The sequence below is a fragment of the Phyllostomus discolor genome, chromosome 3 (genome assembly GCF_004126475.2).
Source record: "Phyllostomus discolor isolate MPI-MPIP mPhyDis1 chromosome 3, mPhyDis1.pri.v3, whole genome shotgun sequence".
In the NCBI taxonomy this organism is placed as follows: domain Eukaryota; kingdom Metazoa; phylum Chordata; class Mammalia; order Chiroptera; family Phyllostomidae; genus Phyllostomus; species Phyllostomus discolor.
In genome coordinates, this window is record NC_040905.2 from 68,943,634 (window position 1) to 68,965,850 (window position 22,217).

Consider the following 22,217-nt stretch of genomic DNA (forward strand, 5'->3'; position numbering starts at 1 on the left):
GTTCAAGTTTCTGCTCATGTTTATTCTGGCAAACTGACTCTTGGAGCTATGGCATTTGAATAGTCATGAACTGGCTAGACAAAAGCAATACAAAGTGACAATTCTTGCTTCTTGGTCTTTAAAAATAGTTTTTTTGTTTATAATATATTTTATTGATTATGCTATTACAGTTGTCCCATTTCCCCTCTTCACTCCCCTCCACCCTGTACACCCTCTCCCACCCATGTTCCCCCACTTTAGTTCATATCCATGTGGCATAAGTTCTTCAGCTTCTACATTTCCTATACTATTCTTGCCCTCCCCCTATCTATTTTCTACCTACCATCTATGCTACTTATTCTCTGTACCTTTTCCCCCTCTCTCTGCCTCCCGCTCCCCTGTTGTTAACCCTCCATGTGATCTCCATTTCTGTGGTTCTGCTCCTGTTCTAGTTGTTTGCTTAGTTTCTTCTGGTTTTGTTTTAGGTGTGGTTGTTAATAATTGTGAGTTTACTGTCATTTTACTATACATGTTTTTTATCTTCTTTTTCTTAGATAAGTCCCTTTAATATTTCATAAATAAGGGCTTGGTGATGATGAACTCCTTTAACTTGACCTTATCTGAGAAGCACTTAATCTGTCCTTCCATTCTAAATGAAAGCTTTGCTGAATAGAGCAATCTGGGATGTAGGTCCTTGCCTTTCATGACTTGGAATACTTCTTTCCAGCCCCTTCTTGCCTGTAAGATCTCTTTTTGAGAAATCAGCTGACAGTCTGATGGGAACTCCTTTGTGGATAACTGTCTCCTTATCTCTTGCTGCTTCTAGGATTCTATCCTTTATTTTTACCTTGGCTAATGTAATTATGATGTGTTTTGGTGTGTTCCTTCTTGGGTCCAAGTTCTTTGTGACTCTCTGAGCTTCCTGGACTTCCTAGAAGTCCATTTCCTTTGCCAGAATGGGGAAGTTCTCCTTTATTATTTGTTCAAATAACTTTTCTACTTCTTGCTTTTCCTCTTCTCCTTCTGGTACCTCTATAATTCAGATGTTGGAACTTTTAAAGATGTCATGGAGGTTCCTAAGCTTCTGCTCATTTTTTTGAATTCTTATTTCTCCATTCTTTTCTGTTTGGTTGTTTCTTTCTTCCTTCTGGTCTATTCTATTGTTTTGAGTCCTAGTTTCCTTCCCATCACTATTGGTTCCCTGTGCATTTTCCTTCATTTCTCTTATTGTAGCCTGCATTTGTTCATCTAATTTGCACCCAAAATCAACCAATTCTGTGAACTTCCTGATCATCAGTGTTTTGAACTGTGCAAAAATAGTTTGTTTTCTATTGCCTATCTCACGAGTTTTTATCTAACATATTTTGTAGTGTTGAACTCTCTGCTTACTAAATCACTAGTATTATTTCTGGCTCATTTAGGATTTCCAAAATTTGCCCTCAGGTCACAATATATACTCCATAGCTCTTCTCCTAGAGCTCTATGAATCTACCCAGATCAACCTAATTTGGGGTTGTTTGAAGATGACAAAATTCTCCTCTCATAAACCCTAGTAAGATAATTTAAATTAAAGCACCAGTTGCCCAGAAATAAAACCATAGAGTTTACATCTGTATATCCATGAACAGCTATTTTCTCTGGGTAACTGCCTAATTTTGTTTAAAACAAAATGTTATATAGGTTCTTTCAGAATTATTTCTCTAATTTCTCTAAGAACTACAGCCAAAACTTTGACAACAGCCATTTTGAATTCAACTATTCATTCAAATTTGGGCAATACCTATTTTTGTTTTCAAACAGTTTGTTATACTTAAACACTATGTCAAGAATTAAGTTAAATAAATATAATTCACTTTGATCTCAGTATGATATTCTTGGCTTTGGTGTATCTCTTAAGAGTTACAAACGATATTAAACTGGAATATTATTCACACTTTTAGCTTATTGTACCTTTCAATATTCTCAAAATTGTGCCACCAATCAATAAATTTCAAACACATTTTCATACTTCACAAGGTGTTAACATGCTAATATATTCAGTCTATTCTTGACTTTCACATGTCCTGACATTTTTAACTACTTAAAATAGCACTTTCATCTTAAAATCTCTGTACAGGATTTTATTTCCAAAACATCTCTTATGTATTGTCAATATTCTTAAGTATTTGAAAGTTTCTTCTGTCTCTTTTTCATGAATTCCAAGGAGTTTCCCATAAAATATTAATAATCTAAAACTATATAGAGCTTCACACTCTGCAGAATTGATTTCTTCTTTAAAAATAATCTTATATGTTTCTCAGGAAATTTTGCACAATACTAAAATATTTACTTTCATATTCACTTGAAAAAGAGTACCCAAATTATATTTGCTATGTATATTTAACAGTATTTTACTGACTATGTTTTCTTCTCAGAAATCACTTATAGCAATGTCTTTTTCTGATATATCGCCTCAGGCAAGGGAAACAAAATTTAAAAAATAAACAAATAAGACTTCATAAAACTAAAAAGTTTTTGGACAGCAAAGGAAACCATCAATAGAATAAAAACACAGCCCACCAAGTGGGAGAATATATTTTCCAATGATACAGCTGATAAGGTGTTAATATCCCAAATTTTTAAGGAATTTATAAAACTCAACACCCAAAAAACAACCTAATTAAAAAATGGGTAAAGACATAATAGGCACTTCTCCAAGGAGGATATACAATAGGCCAACAGACATGAAAATATGCCCATCATCACTAGTCATCAAAGAAATGCAAACTAAAACCATGATTTATAACCACAAATGCAAATTAAAACCTTGCACCTGTAAGAATGGCTATTGTCAATACATCAACAAAAACAAGTGCTGGCAAGGATGTGGAGAAAAGGGCAACTTTCTGCAGTGTTGGTGGGAAAGCAGATTGGTGCAGCACTGTGGAAAGCAGTATGGAGTTACCTCAAAAAATTAAAAATGGAACTTCTTTGTCACCCAGTAATTCCACTTCAGGGAGTTTATCTGAAGAAACCTGAAATATTAATTTAAAAGAATATATGCAACCCTGGTTCACTGCAGCATTATTTACAATTGCCAAGATTTGGAAGTAGCCCAAGTGTCCATCCATTGTTGAACAGATAAAACAACCATGGTACATTTATACAATAGAATACTACTTGGCTGTAAAAATTAAGCAAATTTTATCCTTTGTGACAGCATGGATGGACATGGAGAACATTATCCTAAGTGAAATAAGCTATTCAAAGAAAGACAAATATCATGATTTCATTCATATATAAAATCTATAAAACAAACCTGAAGTAAGAAGCAAAAGAGAGACAGATTCATACATAGTAGGCTGATAGCTCTGGAGGAGATGGGGGTGGTAGGATTGAGCAAAAAAAGAACTCATGGACATGGACAACAGTGTGGTGATTGTGGGGAAGGGAGGGATGTAGGTGGAGGTGAAAGAGGGGATAGAGGGGATAAATGATAATGGAAAAATACAATAAAACTATTAAGTAAATAAATGAATAATTTAATAATAATCATTATTAAAATCTATTTATCACTTTAAATTTTATGTGGTATATACTTTATACTTCATGTAATTCATATTATTAAAGTAGGCATTTATATTATTCTCCATTTTAAAGAGAAATGCATGGGTGAAGTGAATTGCTTCCAACTATGTAGTTAGAAAGTGACAGACTCTAACTTAAGACCTTTCTCTTCAAATTATCTGAATTTCTTACCATGTGGATGCCAATTTTTCATTGTTGAACTGAACAATAAATCATAATTTAAAAGACAGTATAAATGGGTTACCTGTGAGGTGGTGATGCCCTATTTACTTTTGCAGTGATACTTACAAAGGGATAGAGAATGTGATTCTTGAAATACCACTGTCAGTTATGATATAATGAAAATTACATCATATTTATGTTGCGTTCATTCATACAACGGGCAATAAGATAAAAACTGCCCAAATGTCTGATTAGACACAAGTTCAATTAGTTCAATTTATTTTGGTTTATCCCATCCTGAACATGAATAGCAAATAAACACATTTAATTAACCCTCTACCTGCCTCCAGCAATCACTCAATCTTTTTTATCTTATTAAAGGTGTCTTTTTAATCATTTTCTTGTTGTTCTTTATTTTCTATTAAGATATAAAGGCAATGGGGATATATTATTTGACAGATAAAAGAAGCTAAATAAATATATTTGTCTAATGAATCAAAGAAAAGGTAATAATTAATTTTCATGGATCAATTATTTTTATAATAATTCCACATATTGATAGTCAAATGCCAGGGTTTACAAAGCTGCAGTGGACCAACTGACTACCTTTTAAAGATGTAGATTTTCTTCTGATGATATTTTAAAGGTAGGCTAGAATATCACAGAAAACATTTGATCATTTTAGGCTCCAGTGGATAATTTAAGAATGCCTTATTCCTTTGTTTGTCTTTTCTCTTTCACTAATATTTTTGTTGGATTCCTACAGTCAAAACTTGTACTATAATCAAAACTTGTACTTTTGACTATAGTCAAAAATTACAGATAAACAGTCTGGAAAAAATAAAAGAAAATGATTTAAACATTTTTTTTAATTTAAAGCACTTCCGAGGTATCCATCAATATGAGAAAAATACTGATGCTAATTACAAAAATGTGTATGATAATGAGTACTAAATGGTTTCTAGTTATCTACAGGGTAAATCAAAGCAACAGCATTATAACATACATGAAAGCAATGACATGATTCTAGCTTTTATTTACATGAAATCAGGTTTTGGAAAGTTAGATAAAATAAATATGTATTCTTCCAGTTGAAAAACAAGTAATGTTTAAAAAATTCTAAATCTGGAATATTAAAATTCTCTTGGAAATTAAAATATTAAAATAAAAAATTGTTGACTCCTCATGTTGATAACACATAATTAAAATCAAACCAATTAAAGATTAATATTTTAAGAGAGCTAATTAGAATATAAATTTGCTATAGTTTAATACAGGCTTTTTTTCATTCTGCTACCTTTACTATAATGTAATTAAGAAAAATTGTCTAAGATTTATGTTTGAATCCCTGCATGCTTTTAGGGATATTCTTGATTTTCATTGACAGAACTTTTGTGGCCTTATTGAATCCCTGTCTCTCTTTGCCTAAGGTCCTAACTGCAAAGCAACTTCAAATGATTAATAAGTGGATACTGGATTATACTGATCAGTTTTCAGAAATTTTTCATATCTGCAGTTGACTTTCCAAGATCCTTAAAAAACAGAATTCAAGCAAAAAGATCAGTCAAAATTCTCTGGTTGGTTGAAAATCAACCTGTCAGGCTGTCTACAAAACTTGCTAAATTCATATAAGGAGAAGTAGTTTAGGTTCATTTTCATGAACAGTGTTGGGGCCTAAGAAGTGAGTAGTATTGTATGAAATTCTTAGCTCTTTTTTTGACTCCTCTAGTCATTGACCTTCATGCAGACCCCACTCCAGCCCTATTCTTTATTCTTTGTAATTTCCCCCTTTATCTCTCTTTCTCTCTTAGTGCTTTAATTTTCATAAATCATAGTTAATAAACAGGTGATTATGATACTATATGCCTTATATTAGTTGGGAACAAAACAAATACTTTCAGTTGATATTTTTACATACTACCACACCATATTTTTATTCTATCTTATATGTTTTCATGTTCCTTCTGGCTTTCATCAGGGCTGCCACTCCATTTAGTAGCCACTTACTAGTTTCCAAGAGTTTCCCTTGCATGAAGAGTGAAAGTTCAGTCCTCTCCCAATGTGTTTCATGAAACTCCATGGAGTATTTTCCTGTTCAAAAGCTTCCCTGTTCAGGCTTAGCACCTTTAACTCTGAGCCACCCTAACCTCAGATAAAGTGTTTTCACCCTGAGCATTCAGCCCAATCGAAAATAGAACTCTCTGTTTATTTTCCTAAATACCAAAGTATGGTGCTGCCTGAAGGAGCAAGTTAAAAATAAAGTAAAAATAATACTGTTATTGTTTTAGAATTGGCAGCCCTGGCTTCCCACAAATGTTCCTTATTAGTCACTTTTCTCTTTATCTGGTTCCTTACACACAGATGTCTTTTCCACATGATGAAGCCCAGTCAAAAAAGGCAAAGTCATTGGGCATTAGAATGTTTTCCCAATGAGTTAAAAATACTTTCGTGTTATGCTGATTCATTTCCCTGCTCTGACTCAAACTCTGCTTTTTGGAAGGAACATCGAATTGCACCTTGCATAAGCACTGTGTCTGCTAAAGTGCATACCCCAAACAATAGAAATTTCAAAGGAGAATACTGTCTTTGTTTAAATGGCATTTTGCCCCCACTACACTGGTATCTGTTATTGTAAATGAAGATTCATTAAAATTTTAAAGAATTCAAATCACAATACAACCATAAAATAAAGGTTAAAAGGCCTCTCTAATTAAAACAAATATGATGACAAATTCTTACAAAACATCTACTTCAAATGAAAGTAACTGAAAGTATTACAGTGACTTCTTATCTCCCTTGAGAAAACCTTTGCCAAGTGAATATATCAACCTAAAAAGTGTTTTCTCATTTTGTTTCAAGTTCCTTTCTGGTGCCAATTATTTCTCTCCATGAGGTAAATTCTGTTCCAACCAATCAGAGAAACTTCAGAGCCAGAAACAGTCATCAGCTTATTCATTAGTTAAATTACAACCAAATTAATACATAGGTAAAGCAGTGCTGCCATGGGGAAATAGCTATACTTACAAAAATTGTTTTCAAGAGGATTGTGAATGTCTTGTTTCATAAGAATAAAAGGAACCCCATGCCTCACTTTAGACTTCCGTAGGTAAACCCTTCTGACTCCATTTGTTGTGAAGTATTCTAAGTGGATTTATTCTATGGGTAAGGGTTGACCACAAAGAAACTACTGAAATAGGAGGCTTTTACAAAGCAGGTGCTGAGACCTACCTTTTTGTTCTGAACTAGAAAACTACTAAATTCATGTACAGAAATACTTTGTTTTCAAACTATTCAGAATCGAGTATTATAAGAATTTGTTTTCAAATGCTGTGCTGAGGAACAGAAATAGAAAGGGACCCTGAACTATTTCCAGATGAAAGGAAATAGCATGCCAAATAGAGAATAAGAAAGGTAGGGACTGGAAAGCATAAGAAAAAAAAAACAGCATGAAATTGAAGCATTTTACTTTTAATTCAACATATAAAATGTTTAGTCATGGAATCAGATTCATTACGCATGTTTCAATTTGTATTAAATGATAAGCAAAGATTTTGCAAACCCAGTCTTCTATTTAATTAAAAGTCTAAAATACAGGCCAAAGAGTAAGTTGGTCCTAAATATCACTATTAACGGAACACACCTGAAAAATTCGTTTGACAAGACTTCTTTGGTGATCACATTACAAAACTAGCCATGCAAAGTTCACAAACGTGGATAGCAAAATGAAACAAAGAAGGAAGGTTTTATTCAAGAATATTGCAAGAGGGGAGACAGGTTAAAACTCAGGCTGGGCTCCACCCACTGAAAAAGGCTAGACACACTTTAAGAACTTCGATGGGGCAATTCAGGCCACCAGGCTTCGTACCTGGCCTTAGAGAATGCCAGTAAGAAGTTTTAAAGACTTACCTCTCAAGGGGCAGGGAAAGATTATACAATTATAAATTGTGGTAGAAACTGTAAGAAAGACAGTATCAGTGGCCTAGAGTCAGGAAGAACTTTGTATAAAGTTTAGTTAAGCTGAAGGGAATATAAGGTTATACTTGGTCGGTGGAGAGAAAATAAAATTTGGTTGAGGGAAGATAAAAAAAATGACTCTTTCTAAACTGAATTCAAATAATTAATGCAAATCCCATAGATAATTTTAACTGAAGAAACTTTCTGTGGTCCAACCATGTGTTTGTTCATCTTGATCTACTTGCGAGTATCTAGTCCTCTCTGCCACAGCACAGGCCTGGGCACTGCAGTTCTGCCTGTCGTGAGAATGGATCTCCGAATGAACACTCGCATTGCACAGATCACACGCACATGTAAAGACTCCGAAAAACACATTGTGAGCACATTATAGTGCTTCAGTTCAGTAGAGTTTTGTAGACTGGGCTTATAGAAGCCATCAGCAATACATATTGTTTATCTACATTTGTTAAAAGTTATCCTTCTCTTTTTGATGAAAGATACAGAAGTACATTTATTATGGTCCATATTGTTCTTTAACATTACTGTGAGGATTATTTAAAGTGAGGATGTCTATATTAGATTTTTCAGTATCTAGCAAATTAGAGAACACTGACCTACTCAAAACATATGGTGAGTATAAAAACTCACCATATACACATACAGTTTATTCTGAGAGACATACTAACACATATCTTATTATAGGATGTATATCTTATAAATGAAGTACAAACAAAAATAACCAGCTATTCTAAAAAGAGAAGAACATTAAATCTTTAGGACTACATTAATAAAATTGCACTTTGAGAAGTCCTAGACAATTAGTGAAATAGTCTGAAGAGTGAAAATAATGTATTTTTACAACTGCCTTAATATCATCAGAGCAAATCTCATTATTTCTCAGAATAAAGTAATTGAAGCAATTTATCCTCAAGACAAGTGCTATATAACTCTCTTATTGTTGTGTTTTTAGTCAAAAGTCCTATTATATAGTTTGAATAACACCAGATGTATCAGAAATGTTGCTTCTTTTAGTAGTTATGGAATTCTTGCTCACTAAATGACAGTGACAAATGGCTTACTATCTACTAGACTACAAGCTTCTTGTGGGTAGGTGATGTGACATTTCATGTGTTGTACATTATAGTTGCTACTAAACATTTAAACACATAAGTAAGGAAATATTCTCTGTGTTTGTATCTTGGCAAGGAGGGGAACTTTATCAATACATAACCATTTAATTCCTACAAAAAGAGGAAATTTTAAGCTAATTCCTACAAAAAGTGGAAATTTTAAGTCCATTTGAAAATATTTTATTCCTCATAGTGATAGAGTGACCATATAATTTGTTATCCAAATTTAGGACACTTTTGTTCAGGAAAGAAAATAAAAACAGTAAATAAGACAACCTGTAATCATTTACTGGAATTTCTATTACTATACCCACTTTACAGATAAGAAAACTAAAGTTTATTTATTGGTAAAATTTGACTATCTTGTAAGAAAATAAACAGACATAAGGCAGTGGAGAACACATGTTTCCCATCCATGTTTACATAAGCTTTGCTCATTTCCCAATCTTCAGTGCCCTCGTGAGCACTACCCTAGATGTTGAGGTGCTAATAGGAACCTCATTTGTGATCACTGAAAGCTTTTCCAGCTTAAGTCTTTGTAAGGCTACAAGCAGATTAATTAAAAGTAACCAAGCACATTTTAAATAGTGAAAATTATGTGCAATTTAGAAGCTATTAAACTTAAATATATGTGCTAGCAACTACAAATATAGTGAAATAGGGGTCCACCATTATCTTTTCATTGCTCCACTAGTAACTCTCCCATACTCTGGTAATAGCAAAAATTGTAGCTAGGTGATAGTTTTTACTTTAACAAAATTGTTTTTGTTCTTGTTCTGTCTAAATTCCTATTTTTGTGTTGTAGGTTTAGCTTTCATTTTCTGCATTGCATGCTGTTTTGTGCCTGGTATGCTGTATCTGGAGGTGGCTTTTTGCCTTGAAGAGAAGTAGGTTCACAGTTGCAAAGGTTCACACTTCAACTAAAAAAGAAATCTATTGTTTATAATTTTCTATGTCTATTCTTAATTTCCCAGAAGTTATACAGGTCCTCTGTGTCCAATAAGCTGTCTTCTGCTTGTATGGCAGAAGACAGCTTATATTTTGTTCTTTGGCTCTCCTTTTCCTTGCTATAATCATAAGAAAAACTGGGAATGTACATTTCAGAAGAAGTCAGAATCAAAAATGGGTCATCCATTGGGCAAAACCAAGGCTGTCATCTTCCTTAATGTTTTACAAGCAAGTACATTTCTTGGCTACCACACATCAGGGTTTAAATTTTGAAAATTTTGGTGTCAGAAATTATGTGGCTATAAATTCAAATTTTACCATTTTTAAAATGTGTTTAGTTGTTATTAATATACTAGAATCTCTCTACTCTACTTTATAGACATGTAGTAAAATCCTCCCTTCTTGATCTAAGAACATATTAGCAGAGATCAATTATGCATGAAATTCTGGCTTCTGGTAGGGACTTTCCACTGAGCTTTGATGCTTCTATCCATGCTGAAATAATAGTTAATAAACATACTGTTATAGTTCTATTTTACTATGGTTATGGTGTGATTTAAAAATATTTCCTGTTTTAATTGAGGTTTGCTTTTTATATTTGTGTTTTTTAATGCTCAGCCAACTACAGAAGTCTCAATTACATCATACTCAATGACTTCCATTAAATTAATAGATTAAAAGCTCAGTTAGAAAAAAATCTATCATGAGTGTATGAAGTTTTTTTTATTTTTCTGAACATTGGATATGATTCTTAATTTTTAAATTTTAAAACATTAGTTCTCAATAAGGCAAAACTTAATATGTGTACTTAAGAAGTAGAGCAGCTAAAAAATGAGGTATGTGAACAAAAAAAAAGGTTCTATGGAAAGTAACTTCACAGGTGATTTTATCATAAATTCCTAACTGTGCAGACCATGGTGGATAGTCATGTACCAGGCATACAACTTCTTTCCTAAAGGGTTCACGTTTTCTTTAAGCAAGCCCTGTCCCTTGTTTCATTGCATTTAGGTTAACACATCCTTGAAATGCCCCATTTCAGATTATCCAGAAGAGCATATAATCTTAACTACCCTGTAATCCAGAGATTTGCAAACAACGTGCTGCAAAATTTTTTAAAACATGCAATCCCTGACTATTTAGTCTTGGACACTGACCTCTCTTCCCTTAGATTGTCAAATAGAAAAAAGACAACAGCAGACACAGTAGCCATCTTGTGTAAATGAATCAACATTATACCTACTGTTTTTGTCAGAGCAGCAAAAAAACTTATTTGGGTGTGCTGCAGAATTTTAGTAATTAGTTCGTGTGTGCCATGAGATGAAAAGGTTTGAAAATTGCTGCTGTAATCCCATCTGGAGTTGCTTCCTCCCACCCTCCTCATGTAATCTTCCTTAAGATTTCTCCTTAATTTCAAATGCATAATAGAAACTGCAAAACTGTTATTCTCTGGAGCATTTGAGCTCTTGTACTCCAGCATATGTCATCAGTTTGGCTAAAATAAGCTCAAATAAACTCATAAAAATTCTCTACAGGTTTGGATATTTCTTATGTTGACAAATAATCTTCCATACTTGCAGTATTATAAGAAACTGGTTTACTGCTTCTAAAGTAAGATTCAAATATCTGTTTAGCTTTTATAGACAATATATTCAAAAGTACCTGAAGATGTTTTGTCATTAATATTATTTCAGTTATATCTGGTCCCTTACTAAGGTGCTGTTTCATTCAGCAGATATGGACAAATCAATCTGATACAATTGTAAACATGTAAGTCATGATGTGACAACACTAAGGAAGGTATTATGAAAGCTTGATTCTTGGATTGATCAAACACGAAAAGGATGTCTGAATAAGTTTTGTCTTCCAAGTACTTGTATTAGGAGCATTAAAGTTATTATATGATATTAAGGTTAGGAGTATCAAGATAATGAAACTTATATGAGTATAAAATCTAGATCAAGTAATAACTTTTAAATAAATTTTCATTCATTTCTTTTTAAATTAAAAAAATTATAAACACATGTTAATAAGAACTTACTGTATACTAAGTATTGTACTAGAAACATTACATATTATAAATAATTTGAGCATGGGCTTTGACTTTAAATTGCTCACAATCTGGTAAAGAAGAGGGCAAGGACAATTGTGTACAGTCTCAATCACAGCATAATTAGTGCCAAGAAAAAAATAAATCACACACAAGTAGTACTGGTATAAAGAATAAAGAGTTTGAGGAGGATGGAAGGAATCACTGAGATGGAATTCAAAGTTTGTCATCATTGGTACTGCACAAATAAATACCAAAACACAGTGGAAAGAGGGGATGTGAAGGGTAGGGAAGGGAAGAAAAGAAAGGAAGAAAAGAAAAAGAAAAAGAGGAAAAATATGTACAGAACCTTGAGTATAATATGGATGTAGTGATCTTATTATGGCTATGTTCATACCCTGAAGTTATACTTCTTTTTTTTTATTGTTGTTCAAGTACCATTTTCTGCCCTTTCTGACTGTAGACCCAATTGTGTTTTAAACCTGAGTGAGATTTCTGAACCCAGGCACACTGTACAGAATACTAAATGTGTTGCTTGAAGCTGAAATACAACTACTAGGAAGACAAAACTTAGACATTAGCTTATTTGGACAAGTTATAAGACAGCAAGTAACTGCAACTGGCATCTGATTTAAAAGGCTTACTAATATAAAAATGACTATCATTCATTCACAGTTTATTATTAGTTCAGCATGTTTCAAAGTTCACATTTTCAGTAAAATATATTTGTTTTTTTGAAATTAGTGTGAAAGAGACTAAATTTGCAGGTGACCTTTGATAAAAACAAATAAAACAAAATAAATCAACAGTTTTAGAATTAAAATATAGAGGCTAAAATAGGAGAATGTGTTTTATGAAATTTTATGGAAAAGAATACTCACCAGAACATGTCCATTTGGTTCTCCAAAAATTCACATCATATGACAAGGGACAAAGCCAGGGAGTCTAATTCAATAACTCCTGTTTCTATAGAAACAGCATTATTGACACCCATTTTTTTCAATTTCTATGGTAACAGGACACAGAAGTACCTTAGAAATGAAAAGGGTACACATAAGAGATTTCTCAAGTGCTGATGGAGGTGAATGGAGGCTGGTGATGACAGGAAGTACAGATGCTCACTAATCTCCAACAATTTTTAGAATTATAAGAAGGGTATTTAAGATAAAACTTGGCTCCCATGATAGGATTGCTTTCTTCCTAGGTCAAGGTATCACTGGGCTAAACTAAGTTCAAAAATAAATATACCCAGGCTATTTGAGCTATTTTACCTATACACCTTATTAGATGTCAACAATTAAAAGCACAATAAAAGCTTTAAAATGTTTAGTAAAAATATTAATAATATATTCTCCCTCATACACTGTTATTATCACTGGATTACTCTACAGAAGAGGATAGCATTACTGTTGCTTAGTTCTTGGAAGAAATAATAAAATAGCCTCAAGTACATAAAGACCATTTTATAGGTTAAGTTGTTCCCAGTTCTAACTCATTCAAGTACATTTATTCTTGAAGACATTTTTTCCAAAATAAAAAGGTTTAGAGGATGAAAAGAGAGAGGAAGAAAAGTAGTCAGACAATTTCAGTATCTCAGTAGTGGAATTATTCATGGCTAAAGAGGCTCTTAGCTTTCTCTTCCCATTGACATATGCCCAATATAATAGTAACAATGAAATGAAGGACAAAGGCTTTCCATGCCATCCCATGAATCATTTCTTACAATTCTCTTAAAGTTAAAATTACTTAACATTCAGGGGAAAAAGAGTCTGGAAAGCACACAGTAGATTAAGTAGTGTAGACAACCTCTAATGAAACAAGTCCTTCCTACCACGCACACTAGCAATATTGGATAGGAACGGCCATCTAAATAAGGGTCTATATGATCTATTCTGTGTAGTGGACAGAAATTTCATGAAAATAATACAACTGGTCTAGCTCCACGTTTAATTAAACATGCTGTATTCCATGGGTGTATATATTTGATGTTTGTTTCTTTAATTGAGAGGGATTATTGACTTGTCAGCATGTTGACAACACCTTTGTTTTGTTTGTTAGCATTTGCTCCATGAATTCCCTCCTTCCAGTTCTGGAGAAATAAAGACAACCTCCTTAGAAGATTGCGCCTTATCTTTTACTGATGCATCTTTAACTGAGGAAGAGAGACAATCAGATTTCATACTTTCAGATTTCAGGGAATAAGGTAACTATGACAAAGGATGTAGGGCAGATGTATTAGTAATGGGAAATGACTGTGCGTTCTTACAATGCATATCCATCTAATTTGGTGTCTGAAGAAAGTTCACTCAATAAAACACTTCAAGGGCCAGGATTTTGTCAGTTTGTCAGTCTTTGGTGGAACAAAGTCATAATTTTAAAAATAACTTCCAACATGAAAGTAAAAATGAACAGCTTTTTTCATACTCATATGTTACTTATATAATTAATTAAATGATTTTGATAATCCTTATTTTATGACAAATATTTTATTATTCTTATTCTGTGCAATTTTAGAATTGAGATAAGATTATACAGCAAAATAATAATTTGACCATTAACTGAGAACAAGAAAATAGTCAACTTTACAGAAAAGAAATTACCAGTAAAACTCGTTACTTAATTGCATTGTGTAACTCAAAAAGTATGCCAATAGTTTCGGTAGAAATAGTCGCATATATGTCTATGCTTACACTTAAGTTTATTTCATGGTTTTGCTCTTTAAATATTTTGAATTTTAATTAAAATTTTATATTCACTGTATGAATGATATGAATGAAAAAATTTACATTGATGAATCTAAATTAAATCATATTGTCAATGTGGCTAAAATATAAAACCACATATTTTGCACTGTAACTAAATTAGTATTTTAAAGTGTTAAATCTGTAAAATGGTCAAAGAAATTGCTATCAATTTTATATATATAAATTTCAGGACTTCTTCAATAGGGGGTTCAATAAAAGCACTTGCTTTTCCTTTCTTATTTTTATAGTGTTCACTACAGTTTATTTAGAAATACATAGGTTTGTAAGTTAGTATGAAATCTGTATTGCTTATTTAACATATAACTTAGTGGTTTAATTCTATATAGTAAATTATTGCTATGACCATGTAGCTGCCACTGTTCTGTCTTTTTATTGGCTTTCCGTGAGGCCATTCCAGGTAAGATAGCCAACATCATGGAGCAGATCATGTGTCTGCTGTTGGAAAACCATGGATTATGGACTCAACAGCTCATGCATGAGCATTGTTTTTGCATTTTACTAGATTATCAAAATATGTTCTCTGAATTATATACCAATTTGTTAAAGCATTTAAAAAAAATTTAAAGCACTTTGCCAAAATACAGATAGTACTGGGCGATGAAGTAGAAAAGAATAGACTTGGAATTGGGACCGTCCTACATTTGAATCTGGTTCTGCCAATTCTTTACTGATATTTGCCTGGTTAGTTACAGTGGCAGATTTTTATTTTTCTCATGCAGAAATTGAGGAAATAGCATTTATTGGAATGATTTTATGGCAATGAAAAATAACATCTACAAAGATAGCCAGTAGTCTAGAAAATGAAGCATGTTCAATAAATATTAGATGAAATATCATAAACATTTAATAAGACAATGTTTCCCATCAGTTTCCTCCTTATCATGTAAGACTTAAAAAAAGGAAAAAGAGCTAATATATATTGAACATTTACTATACTCCAGCTACAGCTCAAAAATGAGCACTTTGCTCCTGAATTTAAAGCATGTGGGATAACTTAGATGCTTAGGTTCAATAAAACACCACAGCTTCTCCCTGGCCCTCAATGACATGTGTAATGTAAGTGAGTCCATAGCATTGACACAAAGGCTGGGAATGCCATGTCTTTCCCCAGACACAAGGTGTTCCAGAGCTTCAGTTCATGGCACAATAAGGTCAAACAGATCAGGGTTGTCCTGGGCAGGTGTCAGTCATCTTCCTCTTGACTTGCACAGGGCTATTTTCTACTATAACCGAGAGGTTGCCAGGAGGGAATGAGGGTAGGGCTCACTCTCTTTCTATTCCCATGCCCCCAAACAACTTCTTTTTGATCATACTCTTGACTCACATTTTTCCTCATTCTAATAATCTATGTTTATGTGTCCAATCCCAGGTATTTTTACATGTTATTCCCATTCATAATTTGTTGTTACTTCAGATTGCCTGCTAATTTGCCCTTTTAGGGATAAACTGAAAATGCTCTTATCATGGCATAATACTATGGAATTGCATATAATTAATCTATTACAGGCAATAATGCTGGAAGGACTATAGCCCTGGAATCAAGGATACCATAAAATGAGGAAATAGGATATAAGTGCTCCAGGCGGCCATTTCATGGGTACAAGTTTTGTTTATCCACACTAATAAATGGTGAGTGAAGACTATGGCACAAACAATCTCAGGTAATAATGTTCTAACAGCTGATAAACCAACTGTCATTACCAGGATTTGAAACACCTTGGATTTTTGTATGTTTGTTGGTGTACATCCCTTTTATTTAGTTATTCTGTTCAAATTCGTTTGACATAAACTTGACTCTGTTCTTTCTAAACTCATGCAGACTAATGCTGAATAAAAGGTTCTGGGTATATAGAAATTTGTCCTCAGTTTTAATCTAGGTGGAAGATAATTTATAAAAGAGGTGATAAAATAGCAGTGTGGCCTCATGGAAGTAATGAATCTAGATTATAACCCGTTCATCATCTTAACAGATGAGTAACTAGAAAAATAATATAAATAATATTACTTGAACTCAGTATTGTTACATTTCCAGGACATTTTTAAAGACTTTGTATTCCAATTATTTCACAAAATCCTTACAGGCTACCAGATTTGGCAAACAAAATTAGTGAATTTTCAATTACATATGAATTTCAGATACACATTTTTATTAGAAGGATATTGTGTCCAATATTTGACATACTTATACTAAAAATTACTTGCTGTTTATATGACTTCAAATGTAATTTGATATCCAATATTTTATCTGGCAACCCTATGAAGTTGCTTTAATAATAACATACCATTATTAATGATCCCCATTATCAAAGAAAGAAATTGAGGTTAAGTCACTTGCTCAGTGCTATACAGATATTTAGTTTCAAATAAAATTGAAATAGTCTTCATAGTCTGGTTTCACAGTTCCAGCTCCTAACCATTTCACTGTGCTTCTACATCAATGTCTATTCCTGTGAGTAGCAAGACCATGCCCTGTGATCACAGTGGCCCCTCTCAACCCTAATCATCCATGACTTAATCCTATTTATCAAGGTAAAAAGGGGCTTATCCTTTAAACATTTATTCCACTTCATTGCCCCAAAATGAATGCCTTTATTTATGCAGCATCATTAAAACAGCACTAATGTAAATAACTTGCTCATTTTTCTTGAGAAACTTTCCAGAGAGCAATGTGCCATAACAAGCCAATCACTTACTATATCAGGAAATTGATTTCTGTAATGTATCCAATGGACCTTGCAGCCTCTGTCCCAGGTTTTACCTGCTAATTACTAACTATTTACTTATAAAAATGCTAATAAAATATACATAGAAAAAAGCAAGGAAAGTACCTTTTAAGTATCACTGTGGTTTATTCTCTCCACTGTAAACAAGATCCAGGCCATGACAGACAGAGTCATTGTCCACATGTTGTGGAAATGAAAGCTCAGAGGCTGAAAGGACCTCCCAGCCATATAAAGAGTAGTTCTAAATAGTTGCAGAGTTTTGGGGAGAGGTAATAAGGGGGGAAGATAAACCTACTTTGTCTGTGCTCAGTAAAAAATTTTGAACTGCCCTGGCTAGCGTAGCTCAGTGGATTGAGCGCAGGCTGTGAACCAAAGCAGCACAGGTTCGATTCCCAGTCAGGGCACATGCCTGGGTTGCAGATTATGGCCCCCAGCAACTGCACATCAATGTTTCTCTCTCTTTCTCCCTCCCTTCCCACTCTAAAAATAAATAAATAAAATCTTAAGAAAATAAAATAAAAAACTTTGAACTTATTTTGTCTGGCAAATCTGCAGACAGGTCCAAGTGACACCTTTTACACCATTAGTTCATTGTTATGGAGTGAACACTTGAGTGAACTTAGCAATATTTCAGGTGCAAAATGGTTGACCACTAATAGTAGAGAGGCCTGTCTTACGGTGAAGACATGGGAAAAAAAATGTAGAAATACTCTGGATACTAGCAATGTAGGGTATTTGAGGGAAATCTGAAGATGAAGACTAGGAAGTCTACTACTGGATACTAGCAATGTAGGGTGTTTGAGCCACTGCCAAGTAGCTCTGTTGCACTAGTGTCAAATGGTAATTACTATGCCAGTGGCATGAGCCAAGGACTTGACAATTTTTTTCATTTCTTTAGCCTTGAAGAGCTGGCTGCTCTTGCTGCGATGGAGAGAGAAAAGAGCTTTACAGCTGGAGGATAAACTTAAAGAATCAGGAAACTATACTTATTAATGAAAATCATTGATCTCTGATTTACTGATTTATAGCTTCACTATTCTACTGGACTGATTCTTATATTTCTCCCCCTAATATTTGGTCATGTACATATGAGGGACATTGTCCAGGATCCCAAATAATAGAGGTTGACGACAAAATACACCACTAGCCTTAATTAACTCCAATCTTTTTTTCTACTATGCAAGAAAGCTTATCTGAGTGCATGAGTGAGAGAGAAGATTTAAAGGGGTAGCCTTCACTCCTCACTAATTTATTTTATAAAGAAAAACATTTGCTACGTAATAACACAAATATCACAACATGTAGAATGTAAGTCACTATGCATAAGAGAAGGGAGCTATGCATATGATTATGATATTCTGTTTGAAATCATTCAAAGTTTCCCTGTAACGTCATCATAATTCATCAGACAACAAAGGCTTTTATCATCTGTCCAGGACTTACATCCCCAGTCTATCCTCTCTCACTTTCCCTCATGCTTCCTCAGCACAAAGAGCAACAATCCACTTGCCATGTCTGGAATACATCATATGATTTAATGATCGATGTCTTTGCTTGTGCTTCCCCATCTGCCTGGATCATCCTTCCCCTGTATTCTATGCATATCCATTGTTCAAAACTCAACACAGCTGTTAAATTCCCTCTGATATTGTGTCTATATGACTAGAAATAATAATTATTTTGTTGGTGCTCAAATAACATTTCTTTTTTCTTTAACTGGGGTGTTTTTTGAATAATATTATTTGTTGATAAACTTATCTTTAATTGTACATAATGAAATCTTCTGGCATTTGGCTAATGTGTATTTTCCATTATATCCATGATGTCTGTGATTTAGAAGACAATCATGAAGAAATGAAGAAATGATTGAAGACAAATTAGAAGAAATGGAAAACAATCATGTAGTTATCTTAGACTCTATCACAAATGCATAACACTTACAAGCACAAATTCCACAAATAGTTGTTTATTCCTTAATAGTTAATAGTGTCAGGAAATAATCTTGAGGACCAGGAAAATTGTTAATGATGTGATTTGTGGTCAAGTGTAATAGAAAGTAGCATGGTTAGTGGAGAAAACATGGTGTTAAAAATAAACAACTTGATTTCAATCTGAAATGCTCTTCTTTTAGGTGTGCAGTCAATGAATAGTGGTTTATCTACTCTGAGATTCATTGTCACCATCTGTAAAACACGAACAATAATAAAAGAGGTAGAAAAAGAAGAGGAAGGGGAGGAAGACGATAAATAAAGTGGTGAGTTCAGTCTCTGATACATAGTAGATGATTATTAAATGTGAATTCACTTCTTCTTCCATGAGATTTTGTGAGAAAATGTTTTAAATCAAATTAGTCATGATAGTGGAACAGATCAGGTTAAAACTCTCTAGATATAGAGAAGTTAAAGAAAACCATAGTATATGTAGGAATTAAGTTTTTAATTACAAAGAGAATACAATATTTACCAAATATGATGTAGAGCATTTTATAAGGTTACTTTTTAAACTTACTTTTAAAACTTTTTTTTAAAAATTGCTATCTCCTAAAATTCAATTTTACCTAGCTTCAGGTGTGAAGAAGTACTAAAATTTTTGACACATTTGCACTAGTTTCATCATCACACCTAGTAGCTTTTTTTATTTCAGTAACTACATATGGAAGTCTGTCTCTTTAGTTTCTTCTTTTAAAAACTATGTCAGCCTCCTTTGTGTCTATCATATTTATCTTAAACTCTCTGGTGTGTTATGAAAAATAATATTAGCACCTTATGCTTGAACTAGATAAATATTGTAGGATAAAAACTATTCAAAATAGCCCATTTACAAAGTAGTAAAATATTTTCAGTTGCTTCAAAGCTTTTGAAACAAAGAAAATCTTTTGTCCATTTTTATACTGAATAATTTCATTTCCATGCATGTCTCTGAAGAGGGCTCATGATAAAATTAACACTTTATGTATTAATTTTAATGCATAAATGTGTTTTATGTATTAAACTATGTATTTTAATGACAATTCGACTATGTATTTTAATGACAATTCTTGATTATAAAAGTGTCTAGATGGGAAAACAAATTTTTTATTAAGGGATTAGGAACTTGGATCAAATATTAAGAAATACTTTAAGATTCTGAAAGAATAAAAGATAAATGTTAAAAGATCTTCTACCTGGCTGGCGTAGGTCAGTGGATTGAGTGCGGGCTGCGAATCAAAGTGTCGCAGGTTTGATTCCTGTCAGGGTACATGCCTGGGTTGCAGGCCATGACCCCCAGCAACCGCACAGTGATGTTTCTCTCTCTCTCTCCCTCCCTCTCTAAAAATAAATAAAATCTTTAAAAACAAAAGATCTTCTAAGAATGGTTAAAAACATAAATAGGCTGTATCTTTACTATAGGAATGTAACTATTCGGACAAATATTACTCATCTTATGAGGAAACTGTTTCAGGAGGTCAGGATTACATGGGTATATCTTAACTTACAGAAGTTAAAAAGCCAGTAGCTGTTCTCTCAATGGTAATCAGAGACTGGTGTACACTTATCTTTGTTTACCTTCACCTTCATTCTGTTGCCTTCACTTTCACCTTTCTAGACTTTCCTGGAATATGGTCCATTATAGACAGAGAATGTCAGTAATACTGTGATATCCAATATCTTTGGAAGTTTACTTTTAATGAGCCATGTAATGATATTCAAAGGGAAGAATCCTATAGATGCATCTATAGAAGGAAACTATAAAAATTATTCTGTGACTTAAAATTTATTGAAACCTCAGTTGCAGGACAAGATTCCAGAGACTCACTTCTCTCTGATCCTTACTACTAAATAGAACTAAAACCCCTGGAAACGGTTAAAAAAAGAGACAGGACAAGTTCTCGGAAAGGTGTAAGGAAGAAAACAAACAAACTGATTTGGGATCTCAGAATCAGAGGAACATGATATCATGGTTTTATATATCCTCCGGTCAAGGGAAGGTGACCGAGTCTTCCCCAACACTCAGACTAGGGACAGGGACTCCTGGTAGGCCCATTCTTCTCCTAGACTGAAAGGGAGCCAACCCTAAAACCCCATGTTGGACCCGACAGAACCAGCAAGGGGGATAGTGATCTGTAGTTCCACTAACAACAATCACTCTCTTTCCTTGCTGGTCCTGAGACCTCTCTACCTGCTTTTACACACCAGGAAGGCTGATGAGGGAGGGCGTGGGATAGAGTGTACATGCCTACAGAGAATCACATCGCAGAACAACAAGTATTGCGAGGACCACTCCCCATCTTCAATAGGCAGGGGTGATCCTGTCTCAACAATCATCCTGCCAGGGAAGTTTCTTTATCCTCCTGGCTGGAGACTCCCATCTTCCACGAAGATATACTGGGAGAGCAGAACTGGGGAGACCCTTTTTCCCTCCTTAGGCAGCACAAACAAGGAACAGTGAAAATGCCAGCAGTACCATATACATGGAGAAAACCAAAATAACAGTGTGGAGTCTTTGAAAATTGAAACATCATGAGAACCACAACCCACAAAAGTAGGCTGGGGAATGTGTGCTAAACCCTTAGCATCTCGCTAAGTTTTTGTCTCACACTCACACTAAACCCTGAGTTCTGGTCTCACACTCAGTCCCTCCAAACCAACATGTGTTACATGTAACCATTCCCTAGATTTAGAAAAGTCTGTGGATGTTGTAGATCAAAGAACTCTGTGGGAGATCAACAAAGAACTGACTGGAAAAGACACATCCCATCGATGAGGAAAATGAAAGAAATACTGATCAGTAAGCTATTGAGTATTTACATTGTCCATTTACCTAGAAATCAAAGCAAATACCACCTCAAAGTTTGGAACAGTCATGCAATCGATTTTGTGTGGCAAAGACACAGCTTTTAAAAAGGGGGCTTTCTAATATTGTGTCTTATCAAAAGAACTACCAGTGGGTCTAGTGACAAATT